This window comes from Pleurodeles waltl, chromosome 6 (assembly GCF_031143425.1).
Source record: "Pleurodeles waltl isolate 20211129_DDA chromosome 6, aPleWal1.hap1.20221129, whole genome shotgun sequence".
Lineage (NCBI taxonomy): Eukaryota > Metazoa > Chordata > Amphibia > Caudata > Salamandridae > Pleurodeles > Pleurodeles waltl.
In genome coordinates this window covers 445,785,764-445,810,903 of record NC_090445.1, presented here as the reverse complement: position 1 = coordinate 445,810,903, position 25,140 = coordinate 445,785,764, and the positions used below count along the sequence as shown (strand labels likewise).

Sequence of the window (25,140 nt, the reverse complement as noted above, 5' to 3'; positions counted from 1 at the left end):
GTAGAAGCACAAACAGGGAATGTATGTAAAGAGTTGAAGCTTAATGTAATTGTCGGGGGTACAAAGTAGGCACTGGGCAAAGGGTGAAGGTAAAGATTGATAGCTCTTAAAGTCAATGTTAAATCGCAAACAACAATTGTGAAGTTGGGAATGTGCAGGAAATGGAAGCAGATGGAGCGAGCACTGATGATCAGAGGCCTAAGTGAAATTTTGTGTAAAGCACATGTTTCAGACCCCGCTGACACCAGTTCCTGGATAGTGGAATAGAAAGTCCACCAAGTCCTATCACCAAATTTCTCCTTGATTAGATGTAGTTTGCAAATTGGCTTGCTGTCCAGGTTAGTACACATATGGAGCAAAGGAATTAGGGAAAGGTACTCTTTTTCTGTCTGCCCTAGAGACTGCTACAGCTGTCTTGGCAGCCTATCAGTGCTTAATTTGTGCTTGTTGTTTCCAGTGCGGGCACTGGCACTTATTTTTCAGGGCCAGCACTTATTTTTCTGCCTCAAGCATTTACTGATGGAGGAAGAGAAATACGACAAAGCGTCACAACGGAAGAAAGCAGAAAGTTGCAAGAGTGAGCTGAAGGGGCAGGGAGTGGCTGTAAATGGATTAAAGAGGCTAGAGATGGTTTGTGGATTACGCTGTCTCAGTATTCCGTGTTCGCACATTTAATTGCAGCAGCCTCATGTTTAAGAGGAGAGGTTTGGGCACAGGCACGTTTTTATTTACAAATTAAGCACTGCAGCCTATTGTAATCTTGTTTATTATTACATCGTAGTGTACGTAATGCCACATACAGAAATGGGACTAGGATCAGTCTCTTTCTGCCATTGCTCTGAGGGAGTGTCAATTTTTGGCTTGTTGGGTAATGTTAGTGATGGACTTTTTTGCCTACTTAATGTCTGCTTTCAATCTTGAAGGGTGGAGAAAACAGTTTGTGTTAATTTGTGAATTTCTGCTTCATATTTATTATGGTTCATGCTCTGTTCTGCTCTGCTAGTGAGTTTTTCACTGGTGCTCACATCAATCCCTGCTTCTGCTCTACCCTTGCCCTCCTTGTTACTGCAGCTCACATATCAAAGCATATGAGTGATTCTGCTCTGCCTGCATTTCATATTGCTTCATTGCTGGCAGCCAGGCTGCCATCGCTCATGGAAATGTTTATCAAATGGTCATACAATGCCAGTTCATAATCTCTTGAGATATTGACAATGTAGTGCCTCACTACTACTACCACAAACCCCATTACAACATTATTCATTACCGTTACCACCACCATAATAATTACCATCACATCACCATTACCACTATTACAACTACATTACCAGCATCGCATTACCAACATTACCATTACCATGACTGTTGCCACCATCACCATAACCACCATCACCATTACCACTATCATTATCACTACCACCATCACCATTATAACACATATCACCATTGCCACCATTAGTACCACCATCAATGCCTTTGTGTTCATGCATTCTGTGGCACATCATCCGATGAAACGTAATGCTATCTTTATTCATAAATGTTTTAGTAGTGTAATGCTTCAGAAAGTAGTTTTCAACCATTCTCTATTCTGCTTCAAGGCAAATGTCTGATCACTGCTAGGCTGCTGTTGACCACTGTTTCAGCAAAGAGGCCTGATCAGCTTAGGGGTTTGAAGCGTAAACTAACGGCTGGATGCATGTATAGGGATATATTGAGAGCATTAGACTGCAATCAAAAGAAGCAGTAACCACAAAATCATACCAATGTGAGAACATAGATGGCTAGCTAATGCAAACATCACAAAAGGGGGTTCTACAAATGCAGGGATGGAAGTCTTCTGATGTTCATCCTTAAGTTTAGCTCATAGTATTCATTATAAGATAAAGTTAAATCAATTTTGCACGCCTCTGGTTTGCCATTCCACAAGATGGACGGCAACAAGAGCTTCCCCCAGACAGTGGACATGTTGTGCCTGCATTCCTGTAGCTTGGGACACTTGGCTGAGGGGGTGCTCACAGGGGTGCTTTAGAAATTCAGTAGCAAAGGTGAAAGGTGGAACTGCAAATACTGGTGTGCATGGTGAAGTACACCTTTTAGGAGATGCCCAGCCTTTTGTTTTCCTTGATCACACTTTTGGTTGGACTAATGGCAGATAAGTACACACCTCTTTTTGCCTCTATCAAGGGTGTTGCGGGACAGAGAATACCCTACTGTGAAAGGCATCACAACACAGAGACAGTGTCTGGAGAGCAGCTTGGATAATGTTAATGCTCACAAACAGTAAAGTCATAAGATGTGACCCTTCTTCTACCCCATGATTGGAAAAGCTAAAAACTACTAAAAACAAGAAACACAAACATTGACAAGGTTTCAAAATGTTTAGTGTTCTATTGTAAACGTCATCCTTCTAGCAACCTGTCGGTTTAACACATGCCGGTGAGATGGGCCTGCGGGTTGAGCACCGCCTGTTGAGATCAGAGTACAAACCCTATGGCAGAGGTTTGCATCCTCTCGCCTGTCACGTCTGTTCATACTTCTAAGGATGATATGCCGATTGTTCCTTAGATCGGTAATGCTATCTGAGCAAGCATGCACTAAATAAAGGCTCGGTGAATGGTTAGATTTTAATAAACGTGCAGCATCTACTTATTAGGGGCAACTATCAGTGGCTCTAGATTTCTCCTGACATTTCATCTGCAGCGCTATCACGAGGGCGGTAGGTGTATTGAGGATGTGAATACGTCATAACTTATCCTGATGCACCAAGTAAAAACAATGTCAACAAACAGATGAACAAATGTACAGTTGCAAGGTAGAAGGAAGAAAATGCAAGCATGTGGGAGCTGGAGCACAGACTGTGTCAAATATATTTATGCAAGACATTTGTAAAATCAGACAGAAGAGCAGATACCACTCTCGACAAACACAAAGGACATTTTACATACCTTGACAAATATAAAATTACAAAAGCCACACATTCTCAGGGCTGTGAGCACGTTTTCTCAATGTTCTAAGCAGCTTACCAATCACAATGCAATACAAAAGTGTTTTTTTTTTTACGAGAGGGCAATGTAGCACCTCCAAGCTGACCAGCACGTACTCACACCCACAAGAAAGTGCGCTGCTGCTTCACAAGCTGACAACAAACTTCTTGTGCTTTGTTCAGTGTCCGATCCTTGAACCTCCAATCCTCAGAAGTGACTCTAAGGGTCAGTTGGCTGACTTCCTGCTAGAACTACAGGGACACAACAAGCTTTCAGAGGCCTCCCTGCAACAGCACAGCTGACCAGCACCACTTGGATCTGTCTAAGTCCTTCTGCTGGCCTCTGTTACAGTGAGTCCTCATCCCCAAGAAGTGGCCCCTGTGAACTGGACCCTTGCTGGCATCAGAATGCATACTCCTCCTCCTTCGAAACCAAGTTGAAGGTGAAAATCCGGAAGTTTTGAGCTCTTTGCAAATGCAAGCTGACTTTTTGTGCCAAGAAATGACCGTCTGCAACACCAGCCAAAGCAACGTTTCAGCAATGACCTGCTCTTGATGCCGAACAGTGACTTCCCGTGTGAACTGCCAGTGTGAAGCTGCAGCAACGACCTACTCCTTGCGCCAACAGCCTCCTTGCAGCCTCCTCCAAAGCAAAGCTCCAGCTGAGGCCCTCTGTGTGGACTAGGAATGTGAGAAGGTAAAATTATTTACCAGGACAAACATGATCCCTGTATCTGAACTGAACTCCATCACATTTTGCCTGATCGTTTGCCTTTGACCCAGTCCAGTGCTGTCAGATACCCACAAGTGGCATTTTTATGCTTTTTGGTGCTATTTTCACCTAGAAATTTAAAAATGCATAACTCCAGTTTTAGTGATTGGATTTTTGTCATTTTAGTGTCATTTTACTTTTAAAAATGTACTCTATTTTTCTCAATTGTTTTAGGAATTTTCTTTTCACTTTATTACTGTTTGAGTGCTTCATCAATACTTTACACATAGCCTCTAGGTTAAGCCTAGCTGATTTTCTTCCAAGCGACCAGAGCGTTTAGCACATGTTTACTTAGTAACTTTTGTAGTTCACCCTAACAAGGATTGTGTTTATTTCTTAAGTGGGGCTCTCATTCCCTCAACTAATAATCCAATTTCTCACAAGGTCCAATTAAATAGGTCATCATGCCACATGTTCTCACCAATCTCATGTGTCGAAGAGCGGTTAATCAAATTGATAAAAAATGTGTGTAGCCTTCGAAGACCATAAAACATTGGAGTATCACAGGAAGGATGAAATGGGAACCTGAGGCTATCTCTTAGTTGGCAAGATGGTGCAGAACCCTGTAGCACCATTTTTGGGTGGGTGAAATAAAATCGTTGCAGTTTCCTCCATGCTCCATTTCGCCTGACCTATCTTTTCACCCTTGCCAATAACACCTTTTATTTATGTTCCAAATGAAAATTCAATTTATGGTGTGCACTACATGAGTCAATAATAATACATCATTAGTAACATAGCCATATTTGAATAGACCACTGATATGAGTTTTTCTTGGATTTACAATGTTTAATTTTTTATCACCTGCCCAGTAATCCTTTCACGTGCACCTACCCATGCTGTTGTAAAATCCTCTTCCATAAAAGTGTTCAGGTGGTTTCTGGCCGAATCTGTCACGCACTCTTTATCAATAAAGTACTTTTCCCAGAAGATACATTCTTACAAACCATGAATCACTTTTGGAAACCGCCGACTTAGCTTTGTCTAGTTCCTTAATTAAATATTGAATCTCTCAGATTCAAACGTCTGCACTTTTTTTGTTGATGCATAAAAACGGATTTCCTCTTTTCTGGTTATTCTCTTGAAAGCCAGCACTGCTTAGGCGGTGCTTCTTTCTGACCTAAACTATTTTCTTTGTGAGATTTCGAAAAGTATTGATGAGGTGTCTACCCGTTTTTGCTATTTTGACAGTAACTAGTTGTTGTCAGTTATATTATTTTCCTTCCTTTCTTTCCTTTTCCTAAATCTGCAGTGAATATTTCATATTTGTGTGTAGCATTACACAGCATTTCAATAAAAGGCATCTGAAAAAAGTAAGCATTTGTGGCTTGAACGTCTGTGTGCAGTTTCATTCTGAGACCGAGCATCGTCACGTTTTGAGTTGAAAAGCTACCTTGCCCTGTTGTTCAATCCATGCTTGTCTGTTGTTTTTTACTGTTTGTGTGATATTTTGCGCTTTTTGTCGGTGATATGTATTGCTTTGTCTTTGGTGTTACTGTTGAAGAATTTGAGATTACTCCTTGGTTTATACCAAAGAGTCTTGCTTTCTCAGTAAAAAAGTAAGTTAGTGTCCAAATAGTGATGTCACAAACCTCTGTATGCTCATTCAGAATATCTAGGCTGTAAATCCACTCAAGGGGCCTGGGGCCAGATTAGCACCATGCTGGATCCTGAAACCAAACTGTGATATCATTCCAAGAGCCTGGCACTAGATTATGACATCACTCTAGGACCATGACACCAGACTGACATTGTTCCAGATACCTACAACAGACGGGACAATACGCCAGACTGTGTGGTCACTCTAGAAGCCTGATGTCAGGCTACCATCACTCCAGGACCCTGACACCAAACACTGATATCACTCAAGGAACAGGACCCTGGACTGGCATTACTCACTGGGCCTCATGTCAGGCTGTAATATCTAGGCTGTTGCATCACTCTGGGCTGTGACACCACTTTCTCACACTCCTGCATCATTCTCTTGTTCCCTCTTTCTTCTCATGTATCTCTCTCCATCTATCTACCCCCTATCCTCTCTCTCTCTCTCTCTCTCTCTCTCTCTCTCTCTCTTTGTCCATATCTTTCTCTCACTCATACCCTCTTTTGTGTCCTCTTACACATATGTTTCTCCAGAAATTGTTGAACTAAGCTATTCAAATAAAGCAAACAGGCAGGATAACCCTAGGATAGTTACTTACATGCAAGAGGCCCGTTGGGGGTGGGGGGGGGGGTGCTTAAAATTGTGTACATCCTCTTTATATTAGGAATCAGTTGGTCTCAAGCATGGCGCGGCGAACTCCCTACCCTGGTGGGTACATTGCCAATTAAAAATGTCTTGAGTGTATGTCTTGGCAGTAGAATGAGAGATGAAACAATGTGGGGTTTCACCATGCGCTACTGTGAACCCCTCAAAAGTAGAACTGCGTGGTGTGATGATCACTCTCCAGTGCTCCGCAGCCTCATCATTAGGTCACCGAACCCTATGTTTACTGAAAAGCACTGGTAAAGCCAATAGGTCTCGACTATTGGCTACATACTGACCGTGGGTGGACGACAGTTGGCGGGTGGGAAGAAGGAATGGGATGGTTAAAAAAAAAGCGCTATAAAGCAGCCAGTACCGGCCACGTAATACTGTTTTCTTTTCCTTAAGGCAGCTTGGGTGGGAGGGGGTGGGAATAAGCAAGAAGGACAACGATGGGGTGGGTGGGAAATAAGCAACACGCTAAGAGAGGTGTAAGAGGAAAAAGCAACACACACAGGGATGGAGGAGGAATAAGCAACATGGGTGGGAGGACCATGAGCAACATGGATGGGGATGGGAAGGTAAGAAGCAACACGGACCGGGGGTGGAAGGGAAAGAAACAACACGAGCAAGGATGGCAGAGGAAGAAAGAAAATCAATAGAAAATAGCACTTCTATAATAGCGCCAGCAGCGGAAGGACCCTAATCTAGATGATGCAATCAGTACTTAGTCTGAGCTCCAGCCCAAAGTAGAGATGGTGATGCCTGCTCGCGCTGCCCAATTAGAAGGCAGCACATGAGAGTGGCAATGAATGGTAAGCAATGTGCGGGCTCCAGGGCTCCTGTTGAACACACTACGCAAGCAAGAGCACATGCACTAGCATATGCGCTGACAGAGGCGAGACCTACAAAGGGGGAAAAGGTGCAGAGCTCAACTGATCTCTCACTGCTTATCAAATGTGGTCAGTGTGCGGTGGTGCACTGCCTACAACTAGCGCAAGCCTACTCTTGTTAAAAGCACACTTAAAAAACGTGTGTGAAGAAGTGGAATAGTTATAATTGTATCATAAACTTTAAGGGATCAAAAATGCTGTTGTCTTGTACAAGGTTAAAACAACAGCTTATGTAACTGACCCTGCTACAGAGTCAATATATTTCAGCTGTTTTAATGGTTCATAATGATCCCCCAGTTTCATCAGGGCAGACTTGGAGCAGTCCCTTTTCACTGTTGATAACTGTTTTGTTAAACACACAGGGCCAGATTTATCAAGGGATAGCATTGCCCTTGCATTACACTGGGTGTCACAAGGGCAACAGAATCTCTAATTCAGGTTTACCTAGCAACGTAAGGCTAGTTTCATTGCCTTGCATTGCTCAGAAAATCAGGATTTGTGCAAGTTAATCTGCCCCAGGCAGAGGGCGTGCCATGGGGGGAGCATGGGTGTTTCCACACATCCACCCCTGGGCCTTTGTTACGCCACTGGGGAAACAGCAGGAATGTGCTGTACAATGTTAAATACGGTGCATTCCTGCCCTCTCCCTTTCACGCAGTAAGGTGTCTTGCTGTGTTGCACTGCGTGAATATTTGATAAATCTGGCCCCTAGTAGTACTGCTTGCATTGATATGCCCTGAAATGTAAATGTCAGTCACTTAACTGTCACAAGCACAAGTGCAGGAGACATCTGTGCCTTGAACTGCTTTCATGCTCTCGACAAACCACTCACGCATTGACGGCCTTGCACGCTCCACATTCTACAAACCTCATGCGGTGGCCATCTTCTCTGTGGAGGTATCCATCAACCGATGACTCACACTCCAATGCATAACATAAATCAGACACATATGTGATCATTTTCCAAAGGGAGTTCATGTATCTTTTGAAACCTGGCACAACGTGTTGCCAGGTGCACTGATGGAAGGACCCCTAACCTAGTAGCATCCACCCCAACTTTTGGGTAATCATGTCACACCATATAGCTACGGCAAAGTGCAATTCACGGTTGCCATTACTGTTTTCAACTGCCTGTCACTCGCAAGGGCTGCTGCTCATGGTCTCCAGAACACCATAGGCCTCATCATTGCCTGGCCCCTGATCTCAGTGCTTCTCCTGCTCAAGAACGCAGTTCTTTAGTCAATCCCTCTGCTGCCAGGCTCCAACTGCTATCTCTCTCTGGAAGGGGACTATCCGCATTAGAGCGTGGGGGATAGTTCAGTAAAATATTTTTCAATAAAGTATTTTCCAAAGGCCTTAGAGTGTCTCACTCCCATCATTCGCGATACATGAGCGATTCACGTCAGTCTTCATGTCGCGCATGAACACCCACAGTAAGTTGCTACCCTGGTCCCCCAGGACCTCACTCCTCCTGTATAATTCTTGGTGTAATTCAGCTGCTGCAAATTCAGTTTTTGAGAGGTTGGTGGAAGCCAGTGGGCAGCTCCCTGTTGGTAGCTATGCAATTCGAGCTTGCACATTACTCAAAAGCCAGAGTCAAAGTTTGGTGTATTCAGAAGGGATGATACGCACCTGAGAGCTTGTTTTGTAGAACTGTCCTGAACTTAATGACACATTGAGCAGTTTATAGATTGCTGATGGTAGTTTAAAGCGCCGCGTTTAAGAATTTGCCGTTTGCTGTATGAGATTAGCGCTTTGTCCGAGTTGCTTATTTACCTGAACTCTAATAGTTTTAGGGTGTGTGCGTGTTGTGGTAGGAAGGGTCAGGTCTGTAATGACAATGCAGCGCTTTCACTGTATCTCTCCCTCCCAGTTTCCCTGACCCCCTCCCCCGATTCTCCCCTGTGCCCCCCCAGCCCCCCTGCCGCATGCTACTCATTCATTTTCTTCCCCCGTGCACCTTTCTCTCGTCTTCCTGTGAACCCTATTGCTAGCGGGCTGGAGAGGAGGAGGTAGAGGGGGTTGGGGGTGTAAAATGAAGTAGACGACGGGCGAGGGAGGGGTCCAGTCGTACATGCATGCCCGGATTTTGGCTTTCTTTACCCATTGTGCAGATGTCAGAGGAGCTGCTTTGATCAGCCAAGACCGGCTGCTGAGAGCTGAAAGCAGCCCGTGAGGTGCTCGGTTCCAGGGAGGGGGCGGGGAGGCGGCCACTCGAGTCAATAAAGGAAAGGGCCCGGTCTTTGGTTCACCTCCGCTCCAGGAATGTTCATGGTCCAGAGCTCCAGCTCTGCCGCCTGCCAGGCCTCTGTCCCGCGCTCTCCATCACTGCCCTGGCACCTGCGGCATCCGGGGGTCCGTCGAGGGGCTCTCTGAGCGCCAGCTGCTGTGTCCTCCAAGGACCCACCGGCAAGAGGAGCGGGCCAGTAGAAACGGGGAGCAGGGGGCGGAGAGAGGTGAAGCGAAGCGTGAGCGGGCAGTGGGGGGGGGGGGGGGGGGGGAAAGGAGGCAGGGAAAGGAGGCAGTGAAGGGGTGCGGGAAAGGAGGCAGGGAAAACTAGCGGGGTAGGATGGTGCTAAGTGGGGGGGGGGTACAGGATGAAGAGTGGGAGAGAGGGAACGGGGAGAGGGAGAAGGTGATGTGGTGCAGGAGTACGTACAGGGAAGCAGGGGTTATGATGCAGGAGTAGGGAGAGGTGATAGAGGATATGATGCTGGGGTAGGTAGATGGAAGCAGGGGTGTGATGCAGGGGTAGGTAGATGGAAGCAGGGATGTGATGCAGGAGTAGATAGATGGAAGCAGGGGTGTGATGCAGGGGTAGGTAGATGGAAGCAGGGGTGTGATGTAAGGGTAGGTAGATGGAAGCAGGGATGTGAGGCAGGAGTAGATAGGTGGAAGCAGGGGTGTGATGCAGGAGTAGGTAGATGGAAGCAGGGGTGTGATGCAGGGGTAGGTAGATGTAAGCAGGGGTGTGGTGCAGGAGTAGGTACAGGGGAGCAGGGGTGTGATGCAGGACTAGGTAGAGGGAACAGAAGATGTGGTGCAGGAGTAGGTAGAGGTGGTAGAGGATATGATGCAGGAGTAGGTAGATGGAGCAGAAGATGTGGTGCAGGAGTAGGTACAGGGAAGCAGGGGGTGGAATGCAGGAGTAGGTAGAGGTGGTAGATGATATGATGCAGGAGTAGGTAGATGGAAGCAGGGGTGGGATGCAGGAGTAGGTGTATGGAGCAGAAGATGTGCAGGAGTAGGTAGAGGTAGTAGAGGATATGGTGCAGGGTAGGTAGATGGGAGCAGGGGTGTGATGCAGGGGTAGGTAGATGGTGTGATGCAGGGGTGGGATGCAGGAGTAGGTAGATGGAGCAGAAGATGTGCAGGAGTAGGTAGAGGTGGTAGAGGATACGATGCAAGGGTAGGTAGATGGAAGCAGGGGTGGGATGCGGGAGTAGGTGGATGGAGCAGAAGATATGGTGCAGGAGTAGGTACAGGGAAGCAGGGGGTGTGATGCTGGATTTGGTAGTCTGATGCAGGAGTAGGGAGCCTGCGATGCAGAGGTCAGCAGGGTGCATAGACGCTAAAGCGCGCGCTTGCGAGGTGACATGAAGCAGGTCGGCCAGGTAGGAGAAGGGACAAGGAAGCAGAGAATAGAGGTAAATGCGGCCGAGAAGAGGGAGTGGGTAGAGTAGAGGAGACGAACAGGGAGCGAGGGGTGAAGCACGAGAAACGAGAACATGTGGCGTAATAGAGCTGTCGACCTTGGAACTGGGGAACAAGGGTCGAATCTCGGCGCTGGCTCGTCATCCTGTGATTCTGGGCAAATCACTCAATCTCCCCGTACCTACAGGAAACATGAATTTGTCCTTGTGTAACGTAATCGGTGCTCGTGTAAAGCGCTTCAATGCCTTCGGGTGAGGATCGCGTTATATTGCACTGCGAAGAAGGAGAGGAATTAGGGAAGGTGAAAAGGGAGCGTGAAAAGAGGGAACGAGGGAGCTACACGGGGAACAAAGAGCGGGATGAAGAGGGGGCCAGGAGTGGATGAAAGGAGAGGGGGAAGAGGCGAGTGGGCTTGTAGGGTGAGATGATTATCAGGGGACGAAAGTGATGTACAATACAGACCGGGGGAGAGGAAAAGACGCGAGGGGACAGGTGTTTGAATGAGGCTGGCAGCTGCAGGTGTGGCGGGATCCAGGTGGAGAGTGGTGGGAAGCTGCCAGGGGGGAACAGGTGGGTGCGCATAGAGGCGGCCGAAGAGAGCAGAGAGCGGGTTTAGAAAAGGGTGTAGTTTGGGAGGAGAGTAAGGATGGGGATTGGGGAAGGCAGAGGATGGGATCCGAGGTGGGGCGATGAGGGTAACAGATGGGGCGGCTTAGGGAGTGCGTGACCCCCCCATAGGAGGCGGCTGATGGACACACTGGTGCACATACAAGGGCTTTCCGCTTCACAGACCAGAGAGGCGACCGATGAAAAGGCCCTTTGTTACCAAGCTCCTTCAGGCTGGGAGACGGAGAAATACCTGACCAGAGCACCCCCACCCGCTCACCGCCGCCCCCTCCTACAAACCATCTCAAGTATGCATGGACCTATCACCCTGGTTTTCACTGGTGGAGACTCGGGAGGGGAGGGCTCAGCCTGTATGGAAGAAACTCAGTCCCCTTGTGGCTCGATGAGATCCGAGAGAGCGGGAAACTGGAAGGCCACGGCTGCCTCGGGGACTGTTGTCTAAGCGTCCCCCACCCTGCCAGGTGAAGATGCCACAGCCGCACTTTGGGGGAGATAACCGGTTGCCATTCTTTAAGAGTCCAGAAAGCGAAGGAGGCCTTTGCTAGGCTCATCTCAGTGGCACAAGGCACAAGGGCATCAAGACCGATGAGGAACAATGGTGGAGGATGGACGAAGACCATTGTGGAAGAGTCAACAAAAACCAGAAGGTTCTAGCCGGATCAGTCTCGGTGACCAGCGGGTGCCAAGTCTGGGCTGCTCCCATGGCTGACGAGTGCCCACCATTCTTGAAAGGTCTGGGACTCAGGGAAAAGACTGACCAAGTGGGCACGAAGCTCACATAGGGTTGGTGGACGTGGCACAGTGGATTATTGAGGGGGCGATTGTTCAACAGCCATTGTAAAGGGGCGCTGAAGAGGGTAGAAGTTTATAGACAGAGCAGGTTGTCGGGCTGCCTACTCAGTAGTCATGCAGCCCACACCCATATTGGTTGAAGGTGCCACAATGGATCTTAAGAAGAGAATGATCAACCAGTATTCTTGAAGAGTCTAGAAAGTTTGCAGGTCCTGTTCAAAAATAGCTAAGCTTCCCCTTGGCATGTGACCCATGCCACCACCAGAAGAGGGTGTCATTGCAGACTTTTGTAGAAAGTTAGATAAAAATCACATTATAAGGTTCATAGAACCTGGAAAGATCGTAGCCAGTGTTGATTAGGTGGCAGCTAGAAAGCCGTTATCCCCTTTTTGTCAGCCTCTTCCCACTGGTTGGATAGTCAGTGGCAAACCTCTGTACAGGGATGTCAGCTGCCATTTTCAAAGGGGTCTGGATACAGTAGAAGTTCATAACGATGGAAGTCTGCACAACTGCAGGTTTAAGGTCAACACCAGATCTTTTTGTCAGTGGGTGGTAAAGCTTCATGCTGCAACACGTGAATGGTCTTACACGCTGATGCTGGATGATGGGCCAGGCCAGCACATAGCACTCAGAACTGCTGCACGAAGGTGCCCCAGTGGATCCTTGGTGGGGGAAGCTGGTCTTCTCCATGCAGCAATTCATTACCTCAAAGCATTTTAGATTTGTTGATAAGGATAGGAATCAAATTGTCAGACAGGAACTTTAGAAGTAGGGGTGACAGAAAGAGGAAGAATCCAGGGACGAAAGCCTGGAACAAACAACATCCAGATGATTTTTGATTAAGGAAGTGGATCAACTTGGCCTAAAATGAGACTTGGCTGCATTTAAGACGAACCAATTAGGGATTATACAGGGGACCTAGAAATGTTATGATCCATGCATGCTTTGAAACCGACGACTCTTGAAAGATATATTTTTAAAAATATAGAAATCCAATACCAGGCTGTGATGGAGAGCTGTATTGCCCTCTTTAGTCACTAGGAATTCGACCCAAGATCTCCAAGGAAGAGGCGTTGACACATTATGAGAAGGAAGGATCTTGTGATTGATGGTAACATAAACTTTCTGTGCATCATTGGCGGTTGTTTCTCATGTTTTACCAGCATGTCGTCGGGATTACTGCTCCATGGTAGGTAGCAGGCTCCTATCATTATCTGTTGACTTTGGCACAAGGAGGGCTGAAGGGTTTACAGAATCCGTGCCCTAGAGGTACTTGGCCAACATTCATGGGATTCTTTGATGGTGTACATTGGTCACAGATAGACTCTGAGTTTCTGTACGATGGCAGCCACTTTGCTCCTCGTAGAGGTCCAGTCTTGCCAAAGGCACCACTTGTACTTTGGGAAGGAGATTCCTGGGCAGGTTTCACGTTTTCACCATTGCGCATAAAATTGAACTGCACAGAACAAGGGAGCATCCATTGTTGCTGTAAGCGGGATAGGATATGGAAACGGGTTGCATCCCATAGGATAAGAGGGGATACTGCCCATATTTAACCCATGAGGGATAGATAATGCCAAGGCCTTGATGGGAGGTCGTTATGTACAACTAAGGAGCCGATGGAGGCAAATTATCGTTAACCCTTCATGTCCATGGCTAGCTGTGCTTTAGGTGGTCATATCAGTACTACATTTAAACTGTGCAGTAGCACTTTTGCAGCACATCTAGAGTCTGGACATCGCTCAACAGTGATTCTTATCTTCTCACGGGCACACCCGTGGAGCAATGAATCATGTTTGTGGTCCCAACACCTCAAACATGATTTATCTAATCCATTTCACGTCTCGATCTAATTTAATCAAAGCCTTTTATCTGTTTCTGTCCAGTCTCAGTATTTGCTTCAGCTTGTGATGAAAGATGTGTATAATGTTGTGCGTTCACGGGCTCTTTGTCACCGGTTCAAGAGGTGCCTATGCCGTGTTCATGGTTTGGCTGTTTCAGGGTGATCTGAGGCTGCTTTCACAAGAGTAAATAAGGACTAAGGAACATTATCCATGGTTACTGCGCGATAGGATTTTTACTAATGGATTAAAAAAAATATATAGTGATGATTCCACGCTGATAATACGAAATCAGAACTATTTCTATGATTTTACTTTCTCACTATTTGAAAATATTTATATTAATTTGTAGCGTTACTGTTATATAACGAGCAGCAGTTTTTTCAAAATCTGAAAATAATGTGTGTGACGTAATTTCTAAATGGGAAGCCAAAAGTCCATTTTTGTGATGTGTAAAGATGTAAAATATGCAGCAAATACGCGTCACCATCCTAATTTTCTAAAATTCTGAATATATCACTGGTTGACAATCTAGGACCATAACAAACATGTACCCATTTTTTATTGTTATGTAATAATGAGAAGCATATTTTACAGATAGCAGGATTTCTATTGATTGAAAGTCATAACTCATGCGAAAAGATGCTATTGCGCTGAATCATGGAAGTAATTCAAAGATATGACATCACTTACTATAAATTGATAGTCTTGAAACGTTTGCGGTATTTTTACTAGCAATATCCAGACAGGAGTAATATGTTTGCTGTGGCACATCCAGGGCCATGTTCCGCAAACTTTCACTAGTGCAAAAACACATGGCAAAGCCTACTGCCCCTTTTTGCTTCACGTGTAACAAGGAATGCAGCACATGGTATATTCTCCAAATTAAAGTTTTCAGCAGGGCAAGACGAGGTGCAAACTGGTCTCCCAGAAGTTCTTGATTTGCTGGAATAATAAGCTGAGCGATCAGGAGGGGTGTGTAACGTTACAGATGCTTTACCCCAGGGCATTACGTGGGCCGGGTCGTGCCGGTACTCAGTACGGATAGCAAAACAACAGGGACACTGAACTAGGTGCCTATCGGGCCCTATATTCACGTCCACAACTTTGCAAGTTCTAATTGTATTTCCTGATTTCTTACAATACGGCTGTGTTCATTTTAGCATGCTTCATCATGTTTTAGAAAGCTAAAATCCCTGTTTTAGGCAAATGGCAAAAGAAAACACTGAGCGTTATTGTAGACCCATCCTTTATCGTGCCTAAGTAGGCATTTCACAAAAAGCGACAGGTCCTTACTTTTAAAATAGTAGTGATTATCACAAAAGGCAATGCCCTCACTTTATCACCATCAGACGTTTGAAACACCGAGTCAGCGCTGCCAGTATTTAAGTCTACGAGCCGCAGGTTACAGGCCTCCGCTGCCTACTCGTGAACCCACCGAGCTACCTTACCCCTCCAGAAGGGCAGAAGCGACAGAAATGGCCCTTGCAGAGGGCCCAGTGCAAGGGCCACCTATTTGTCAGTTGTTATTGCCATTCCTTGGGGAAGGTGTGAGTGGGGGACCAGTGGCCGCACTATTGGCAGCAAAGAAAAGGGAATGGTGAGGAGGAGGAATGGAAAGGGAGACTGGGAAGTCAGTGATGAAGAAGAAAGTGGTGATATAGGAGACAGTCAACTTTTACTTATCCTTGGAGCAGCAGGACGTGATGAATTTGTGAAGTGAAGGATTCTAGTTCGCAGACTTTAGGACACGTGCATTATTATATCGCTTGCATCTCTTGTAATGGAGTCCGAGGTAGGGTTATTGGGCCACAACACTTTCAGAGCCCCCATCATCTTATTTAAAGCACTGTTTTTCGCTCTTTATACAACTTTGTGAAGTTTTAGGCAATTTTAGAAATGTAAACGTGGGCCAAGTTATAAAAAAATGAATGTTTGCAGGAGAAAGCTCCACCCCAAAAATATTTCCAGCGAGAAATGTAATTCTGTGGGAAAAAATGGTATACAAGATACGTTTCCTGAATGCAAAGATAAGCAAAGTTGAGGGTAAACTTTAAAGCTTTATCCCGCGCTAGAAAAAAACAGCTTGGTCAATTGTTATTACATAAATAGCAAAAGAAGTACAAAATCAATAAGTTCTATTATTTTTTTTTTTTAAGATAGTTCTTAAAAGAGCACGCCTTTGTTAAAAATTCATTAGCATCGTCATCATCACACATACAGCGCCTGTGAACAAGTAAGCGCGGTAAAATTTGATGAACTGATCATCAGGTCAGATCAGGTGTGTCTTTTAGCTGCATACATTGATTATATTTGCAATCATGTTGGATGGACACAATGGGAGCGGGCAGTTGTCCATGAGAACACAGCATGCTTCCTCTAAAGCAGAGGTTCCCAACCTTTTGACTCCTGTGGGCCCTCACTTTATCATTACTGGAACTCAGGGACCCCCAAAGAATCATTAATGAAATACAGGGACACCCCCCAATGAGCCATTACTGAAAGCTGGGGACCTAATCTGTTAAAATTATTTAATTTTCTAAGCAGTCGCAGCCCCCTGGAGGAGGCTTTGTGGACCCCCACAGATCCACTGCTCTAACGTGTTCCAAACAGGAAATCACTTTTTTACAGCAGTACCTGTCCTTTTAAGGGACACAGACTGCATTAAAGAAAATATTTCCCATTTGGAAAGCAAATTCAGGGAGAATTATCTTCTCTCCCTTGCAGACTACCATTACTCTATTATCAGCCATTTTTAGGGAAATTGTGACTTTCCTGGTTAATATTCAGTAGGTGGTTGTTTTGCAACACCCTGCAAATGGGCAATTTGTAGAGCAATCTTGTAATACATAGATCGCTTTGCATATTACATCCCTATTTACAAATGAGTAGGTGTAGAATTTGCACCTCTCTAATTTGAGAATAGGCATAGCACATGAGGTCCTAAGTGAGTTATAGAATGAGTATGATTAAAGTTGCTTGGGTGCAAAAATCATTCTGCAGTATGAGCTAGTGCAATATTAGGGGCATTTAAGAATAGGGTGGTACCGAGTACTACACACAGTTTGAAAGATGTGTGCTGGAACTGGCATCAGACAAAAATAAAAAAAAGTTGTAAATGTACAGTGATGTAGCGTTTGGCCCATGCAGAATTGTACTGTGCATACAATTGTGATTTGGGGAAAATTGCAACGTGAGAATACGTCACATACGGTCTGATTTAGAATTTGGCGGAGGGGGTTACTTCATCACAATGTGACGGCTATCCCATCTGCCGTATTACGATCCCATTTTAGGCTATGGAGATCGTAATACGGCGGACAGGAAATCCGTTACAAACGTGATGGAGTAACCCGATCATCAAACTCTAGATCAGGCCCATAGTCTTCCCAGTAGCATGCCTGGAAACCAGTAATAAGCACAGCTTTCCAGGAGTCCTGCTGGTAATGTGCTGGATCTGCACCTGGCCTCAGGTGTGTTACTACAAGTGCACAATCACACCTTTTTTGTAAAGCCTTCAGTCAATGCTACAGTATCAGCTGTGGGACAGGACGTGTTGATGGATTTAATTTGTTTACGTTGCATAAAACTGCATCCAGTACTCAATACACACACCACATATATTTTGCGGTATTCTTCTATATGAATAATATGGAATAGTCTATGGGTTTTGCCACAGACCTTTATTGTGGGCAAAAAAAGTGGAGCTAACCAAACTTGAAAATGAAGCTTAACCTTAGCGGAAAACCAGCTTCCCCTGTAGAATTATATTCCATCATGTGGATCCATTTTTACATAGGTGAAAATGCCATTATGAGACATACCCTGCTTGCTCACTTCCGTTCCTTTCTGTGCTAAAGAAGGAGTACAAATTGTGCAAAGTGAATTTTCTGTCTTTTTGTACTGGTGTAAAACTTTAAATGATACAACATATTACCATTCTGCCATACCTGCACAGAGCTTTGTTCAAGGGCTGGAGTGGAAAGGGTTTACTTCTGCCACCACACAGTCACCCTACCACATAATTGAGACAGCCTGACATACACAGGGTCACACTATGCAACAGTTATTAAGTGGCATTTAAACTCCTGATCGTTAGACTTTTACGGTGTACAGCTGTGATTTTTGCAAAGTTGATACTTCTCCAGGATTCACAAAAATGCTAACGTCTGCACATAAGCCCCTTAGAATTGTAGATTTCTGCGTGGACGTGCCCCACAGTTTACTACTAATTTTAAGGTACAAATCTAGCTGAAAGTTTGTGCTACACCAGGGCAATCTATTTCCTACTATAGAAATTATTTCCAATACATTGCATGAAAATAAGAATTTTGCAACTAATTAGCACATTTGCTCCAGCTGTTTTTTGTCATTATGTCTCAGTGCTCATATTGTACATGTCACACTGCTGGAAAAGTTGACAAAGTTTCAAAATTCACAACTGTCTCAATAATTACCCTAACCCCCTCTCAAAACGCACGGGCTTCCAGTGCAAACTCTAGCCTCACAACTGCAGAGATTCACCATACTTGTAGTTTTTCTCCAGAGGTCAGTCCGATTAGCAAATCTTGATGTCTATAGTGTCTCATTGGCGATTGCAAATACTATTTGAGCACTCTAGTTGTGCAAAATGTTTAGAGAATGTTGCCGAAGGATATCTTTCTCTGCGGCATAGCACAGCGGCTCCACAAATGTATGTGCAAGGGTAGGTATGTGCGTGCATGTACAGAACATTCAGATTTCACAGTAGGCATCTCAGGGAGCTTGCACACTTCCTGGAGTGGTGTTTGTGCGCCACCCAATCCAGCATGTTCCAATTCCAGCATGTGTGGGAAGCTTGCAGGTGATGGGTTTAATTCACCTAGTGCGAGCTTCAGACCTGATTTCGAGTTTAGAGGACGGGCCCCTTTTCAATTGTACTTGCAATAAGGCAGATGGAATATCCAATTTTTAAATCAAGCCCTAAGTTTTCATGGTAGTCCGATATAGAAAGCAAGTACCCTTTTGTAGCAGCGCAAGGCAGCAATCCACCTTGTGTGTCATGAGCAGGCCCACTGAAATGATGAGATTGTGCAGCTGCGGTGATTTTCACATCATTGTAGATTTGCCAGATTTCTCACCTAGTCGATCATCTGCTGCATAATCTGCAGATTTTGCTTTAAAAAATTTTTTTCTAGTTCAAACGGTTGAAAAGTTAGTAAAAACGCTTCAGCATGTGTTGCTGAGCACTCGAATGCCCTTTGCTAAGGTTGACTGATCAACTTTCTGTAGTTCATTGCTGTATATGGGTGTTAAATTGGTACTAATGACATACTACTAATACCTAGGCAGTGTTAACAGGTTTAAAATTGGCGAAATAATAAAGTTATACTGTCCAAATTGTGTTGCATAATAGTGCTTAATTTGGCTTTTCTTGACACATAATTTAGTCAACCCTGCCACATATTTTGACCCTCACCAGCTGCATAATTCCAGTGGTCCTGGCCATGAGTTAAGTGCATGAATCTAATGTTTTGGTAATACTGAAAAGCACACAAGTTTTTGGAGGAGATGCATCTTGGGTGATCATCATTCTGCACCCAGAAACGAATCTTTGGAAATTACATTAGCTATCTTCTCTTTCCTGCGCTCTGACAAAGTAAAAGAATGTATTTCTTGTACCAATATATCCAGTTAATTCACACACATATCAACACGCTTGACAATGACGAGCCAGATAGTTGAGTTAGTACGTGAATATATTGGCTAGCCCTCCAGCTACACTCATCAAACCTATAACACAGGTACCCATCAACAACAAAACATCAAATAGAGTCACACTTCCTGCTACTCACTGCAATTACAAACTAGACCAGACTCTGGCCTACGGTGACTTCCTGGAATCCAGATAGGTACTCTGAGTCCAGACTACACACAGAACGTGCATTGTATAACATAACATAGTGTCCTGTTTGTGTAAACCATTTGCAATGGTAAGCTAGCACGCCTGGCTACTGCACCTGCCTGCCTCAGAGCCTGGTGGCATGAAAAGTCTTCTTTGGGTAATGGGCACGCTACGGATTCCTAAGTGTAACTTGTAGGTCTCACGGTAGGATCCTAATAATATAAATAAGTCAAAGGGTTAATCTTTACAGAGACCTATGTAAACTACAAACCACCATTATGGGTCAATTTAACGCGCCTGGGGTTACTATACCTGCAGCAAAGATATTTTTCTAACGGCCAACAAAGACACTATGGGTTCAGCTCTCAGCAGGGCTTATACAAGACTTATGCATTTAAAAATGTTTACAGAGAGTACTGAAGCTAGTAATAGTTGCTACCTATGAAGCAACTATACCCGATTATGAAGCTTTGAGACTCTAGCACTGCACAATACATCATAAACATTTGTTTTACTTATTTCAAGTAGTCACTTAATTCAGCTTTTCTTTATAGTCTCTTAGTTCCATGAAACCTTTTAGTATTAGTTTGTGCTAAAAAGAATGTAGTCAAATAATTGAAACTAGGTGAATGGGTGATAATGCCAATGGGCTGCGGATTAAATATGATGGTGTTGATTTATTACATTCATTAGAAAGTTTTTTGCCCAAAGTGTAAGAAGCCTACAGATTCTGAATTTTTTAGCATTTTCTTTGTTTGCAATCAGTACTTATCTGCAGACCACCATGTTATAATGATCGACATGTCTGCTTCTACTTGGTATCTCTCAGTGCTTAATTTGTAAAAGAATAAGTGCTGGGGAACAACGTTTTTTTCAGAGGCCAGAGGTTGGTGCTGGTGCGATTGAAGGTTGGGGTGCTGAATACAAAGGCACTCGTGCCCCTTTCATCCACTACCAGGAACTCACTCATGAAGGTTATTTTTCATCCTTGAGTTCAACCTTTATATATGTTTTCTGTCATTGTTTCCTCCTTCCCCCCCCCCCCCCCCCCCATGGGTTTTTCTTTCTCTTCCTCTGGCTCAAAAGTTGTCTAAGAAAAATAAGTGCAGGTCCCTAAAAATGAGTTCTGGTGGACACCACCTGCAACCACCAGCTCAAATTAAGCACAGACATCCCTGCACCTAAATCGAGCTATTCAATTTCATTCAGCTCAGAAGTTAGAATAGTACGCGGCCAGTCGGGTACGAAAATCCCCTTCTCAGGCCCCATAACCGACCCTTGTTATTTTCACTGTAGGACAGAAAATCTGGCACAGGCATGGCGACTCTTTTGACAACCCACGGGTGACTTTCCGAACCGCCCCAGAGGCCTGCAGCCTGTTTCTGCTGGTGAAGTGTGCTGTCGTGAGATTGAACAGAAATATTCATCTGTTAGGTAACTATTAAATGAGCACTGAGTTATGGGGTGAGTCCAGGTGGCGGGTACATGCGTCCGAAAAGTCGGGAGAGCTGGAATGAAGTTGACCCATTGACAGTGCATCCCCACAATTCACTGTTTGTTCCATAGAGCCGCTAGTGTTGGAGTGCTGAGCAGTAGGTTGGTTAGAGGCCACGGTACACACAGAATTCAAATGTGTCACTTTTGTAATATTTCTACCTCATTTATCCGTCTGCAGGTGATACTTCTCCCATGTATCACAAAACTACCTTAAAACTCTCAACTTGACATCAAGTCACGCAGCATACCGTAGGTGAAATAACACAGTGTATATACCTTGGCAAAACACAGCCATCCAATAACCGCGCATTTAATATTTGAGGTTGAAACTGTCACCTGATGCTCAGAATTTACAATTTAGCTATTCCTCTGGCACTTCCGGAGTATCTTTTCCATATCTAGTAAAATTCCCTCCATTAGTCCGGTGTCGCCGTAGAACGCATCTCCAGGTGTCTTCTGCTACTTCTTTTCGTATTTAATTATTCATTTGTGACATGTATTGGTGCCGCCTTAGGTGGACTCGATGGTGGGTGAATTTTGCAAGTGTGCGCTAGTAGGCCACGGGCCCACAGCTCGGCAGACTTGTAGAACGCACTATTTACTGTGGGAGTTTGAGAGTACAGAAATTGAACAACAATGCAGATTATCCTGGATACCGGTTCGCTAGAGGTAAGTACACATTGCTCGGTGTATTTATACACCTGCTGCTGAGATCTCTGCTTAATCTGAGGACCAAATCTTTGAATACCAATGGAGGTAATAGTCTGCTTGTTTATCCTCTGATGTTAACGAGTGAATTGAATAGTAAAATTACCCTTTGTTGTGATTCTATGAGACTTTGGTGATCAAGTACAAAAAATAGATACTTGTATAAAGGGACTGTGAATATAAAGGACGAGTGAATGATTTGACATGTCTGTAGATAAGAGTGTTTAATAAATAAGAGGTGCAGTGTGACAGTCACGTACTAGACACGATAAGGGCGTTTTGGACCTCTTAGGTGGGTGTGTGAGGCCCAGTGGGTGAGGTTACACTCATGGACCACTTTTCTTCAGATCACAGCATGATCCCTCCCCGTGCCTCGAGCGGGGCTTATTCGTGACTTGATGCATTTAAAAATATTTACAGAAAATGCTGAAGTTAGTCAGAGAAGCAGCACTTTAAATATACCCTTTTAGGAATTTTTGAGACTCTAGTAGTGAGTAATACATTATAAACGTTGTTTCACTTATTTCAAAGAGAGAAGAGACGAATCGAATGTATAATTTGGCTTGGGGGCAGAATGGGGCAGAGTTCCGGGGAGTCGCTAGGGGTTATAAGAATCATACCAATAAGTTATTCTGCTGCCGGTCTATTCCTCTCCCAGTTGCCCTATTTGCACACGGCCTCCCCTTGCCCAGCACCTTTCCAGAATGTCCTGAGTCATCCCTTGGGGGGCTCGTGTGATTGACTCGTCTCCTCGTCCTGACCCTCCTGTTGCGGCCTATGGCTTTTTATTCCTATGTGATTGCATATAATACTTCATGTAGGGCTGAAAGCCATGGGCTGAGGCGGGGGACCACACCATCTCTTCGGGCGACGCTGCAAGCTGAGTTTACCCCCCTTGCGGCCCCCTCCTTCCTCTACAGATCACCCCATATTTATTTGGTAACAAAATAGCAAATGAAAAGGGGTATTGAAGCATTCCATGGCGGGGAAGATGAGGACAAAACTCTTTTTCTCTTGCAGAGTGAGAAACAAAAGAGGGTTTAGAGAGAGGAGGGGGTACAGGGAGGGCTAAGGGGACTGGAGGGGAGGGAGAGGGAGCAGCCAATTCAAAGATCTGTCCTCGCCATTCAGGGCTGAGCTGGAGCGCTCTGGCTGGTTAAAGGTGCTGTGGAAAAAAGAACGAAAGAAAAACCCTTTATTTGAGCTTTGCTTTTTCCTTACTTCGCACCTGCAACTTCTCGTTTCTGGAACTTTACAATGGTCAGCATAAGGGGGGGAAGCTGGGTTTAAAATGTGTGGAGGGCGCTGAGAGTAAAAGGGGTAAAGGAGGTTCCAAGAGCAAGAAAAGGGTTAGGAAAAGAAAGGGCGAAGACTGAAACGAGGAACGAAGGTAAAAAAACAGAAGCACAACAGTCTACAAGTGGAGGTAGCTGGTGGCATGCTACATGTAGTAGGCAAGAGATGGAGAGGTAATAAAGTTACTGTTATCGAGCTCAGACGAGAGGAATGATCAAAAGAGGAAAAGTGAAAAAGATAAATTGGGGTCAAAGAAGCAAATGAAATGTAAAGATGACGGACAAGGTTTGCTAAAAATTCAAAATAAAGATGAAGAAGGAGACGAATAAAATAACTCGAGACAGAGAAAGGAAGGAAAAAAGAGAAATCCCTAACAGAGAGAAAAAAAAGTGAAATATTCAAACAGCACAGACAATTAAAATACTGGCAAAGAAATTGATGGATAGAAAAAAGACAAGAAACAAAACAGGCTTCAAGGAAACAGAGAGTGAAGAATAAATATATATCCTTGACAGAAATATAAGAAAGAAAATCCTAGAATTAAAGAAGATATGGACAAGGGGTAAATAATAGAAACAAAAGAGAAAGGTACACGAGGCAATGAGAGAGAAAGCAAGCAAGACAAAACAATAGGTGAAACTATAAAACATATAGTACGACGTGATCAAGGTTGATGTGTTTGAAATATAAAAGATAAACAGTCATACGTCTAAAAAGAGAGAAATTAAAAAAGCAGAATAGAAAAAACAAAAGTTCAGTCAAAAGAAATGTGAATAATAGAGCAAAAAAGAATGAGTAAATATAGCAAAAAAGAGAAAGACGCATATAAAATACACCAGGAAAAGACGCAGAAGAACAATCAAGAGAGAAATATTAAGAGTCAGGTCAGTAGAAAAGAAGGGAACAAAGAAGCAAAGTGGGAGAAAATAATAGAAAGGGAGAAAGGGAGTAAAGAAGTATGAGACAAGTGAGAAAAAGAGAAAGAGGGATATAAAATAAAGAAGTGAAGATTGGAGAAAAATATAAAAGAAAGCACATAAAATAGAACGAAAAAAGAAATATAATTAAAGCCAAACAATTGTTTTTCAAAAACACGGATTGATAAAGAAACGAAAATGCAAGCAAGATAAAGGAAAGATAAATAAGGCAAATTAGACAATAGTAAAAGTAAAAGAAAGGAAGACAAAGAAAGATGTGAAAGTCGGAGCTAATGACAAAATTAAAGATAGATACAGAGGGTGACCGATGAAAACAAAGAAAGGTGAGTGACAACAAATTAGTAGAAATGAGGTAGAAGCATGTGAGGAAAGTAGGGAGAAGAACAGGTAATGAGAGAAAGAGACGTATAAAACAAGAAAGGCACTTAAAATATGCACAGGAGAGTGAGAAAGGGTCAAAGGAAGACCGAAAGAAAGGAAGAAAAAGAAGAGAACAAAGACATTAGAGAAATGGGGAGAACTGGATGGGGAAAACGAATAAAAAAAGAAATAGGAATTGGGGAGAATGAATACTGAATGAAAGGGAGAAAAAGGGAAGAAAGAGAAATGAGTAAAAGGGTGAGAAGTAGAAAGCTAAATAATGAGTGGAAAGCTGTGGGAAGAGAGCTGAGTAAATAAAAATAGAAATAAGATAGAAATAGCATAGAGAAGTAGAAAAAGAAGCTTGAAGTGGAGGTGGAGGAGAAAGTGAGGATGATTCATGAAAAAGTTCATGGGAAAAGTAATAGATCAGCTCATTGAATTGAATTTTTATGTATGGCGTAGGGACAGCTTTAACTGTTTATCAAGCCCCGTGTTGTCCCTAAAAATTACATACACATATACACAGCAGAGATACATTCGGTCAGCCTTCTTTATCCACTCAGCTGTCATTCATATGTAGTTCCGATCACCACAGCATATACCACGAGCCGGTAGGCCAGTACTTCATTCATTGGTTGTCTTGCATT

General features: G+C 44.1%; 1 protein-coding gene across 3 annotated transcripts in view; it reads left to right on the top strand.

Annotated features, from left to right (window-relative positions):
• BLACAT1 (BLACAT1 overlapping LEMD1 locus) overlaps positions 1-25,140 on the top strand; it is a 184,767-nt gene that overhangs the window by 46,704 nt on the left and 112,923 nt on the right. Inside the window, exon 1 of one of the 3 annotated variants that reach the window (XM_069238554.1) lies at positions 3,090-3,680. The exons of the other annotated variants lie outside the window; for them this stretch is intronic. The gene's annotated coding sequence lies outside the window, so the exon portion shown is untranslated. Of the gene's footprint in view, positions 1-3,089; positions 3,681-25,140 lie in introns of those variants that run through there. 3 annotated transcript variants of the gene reach the window in all.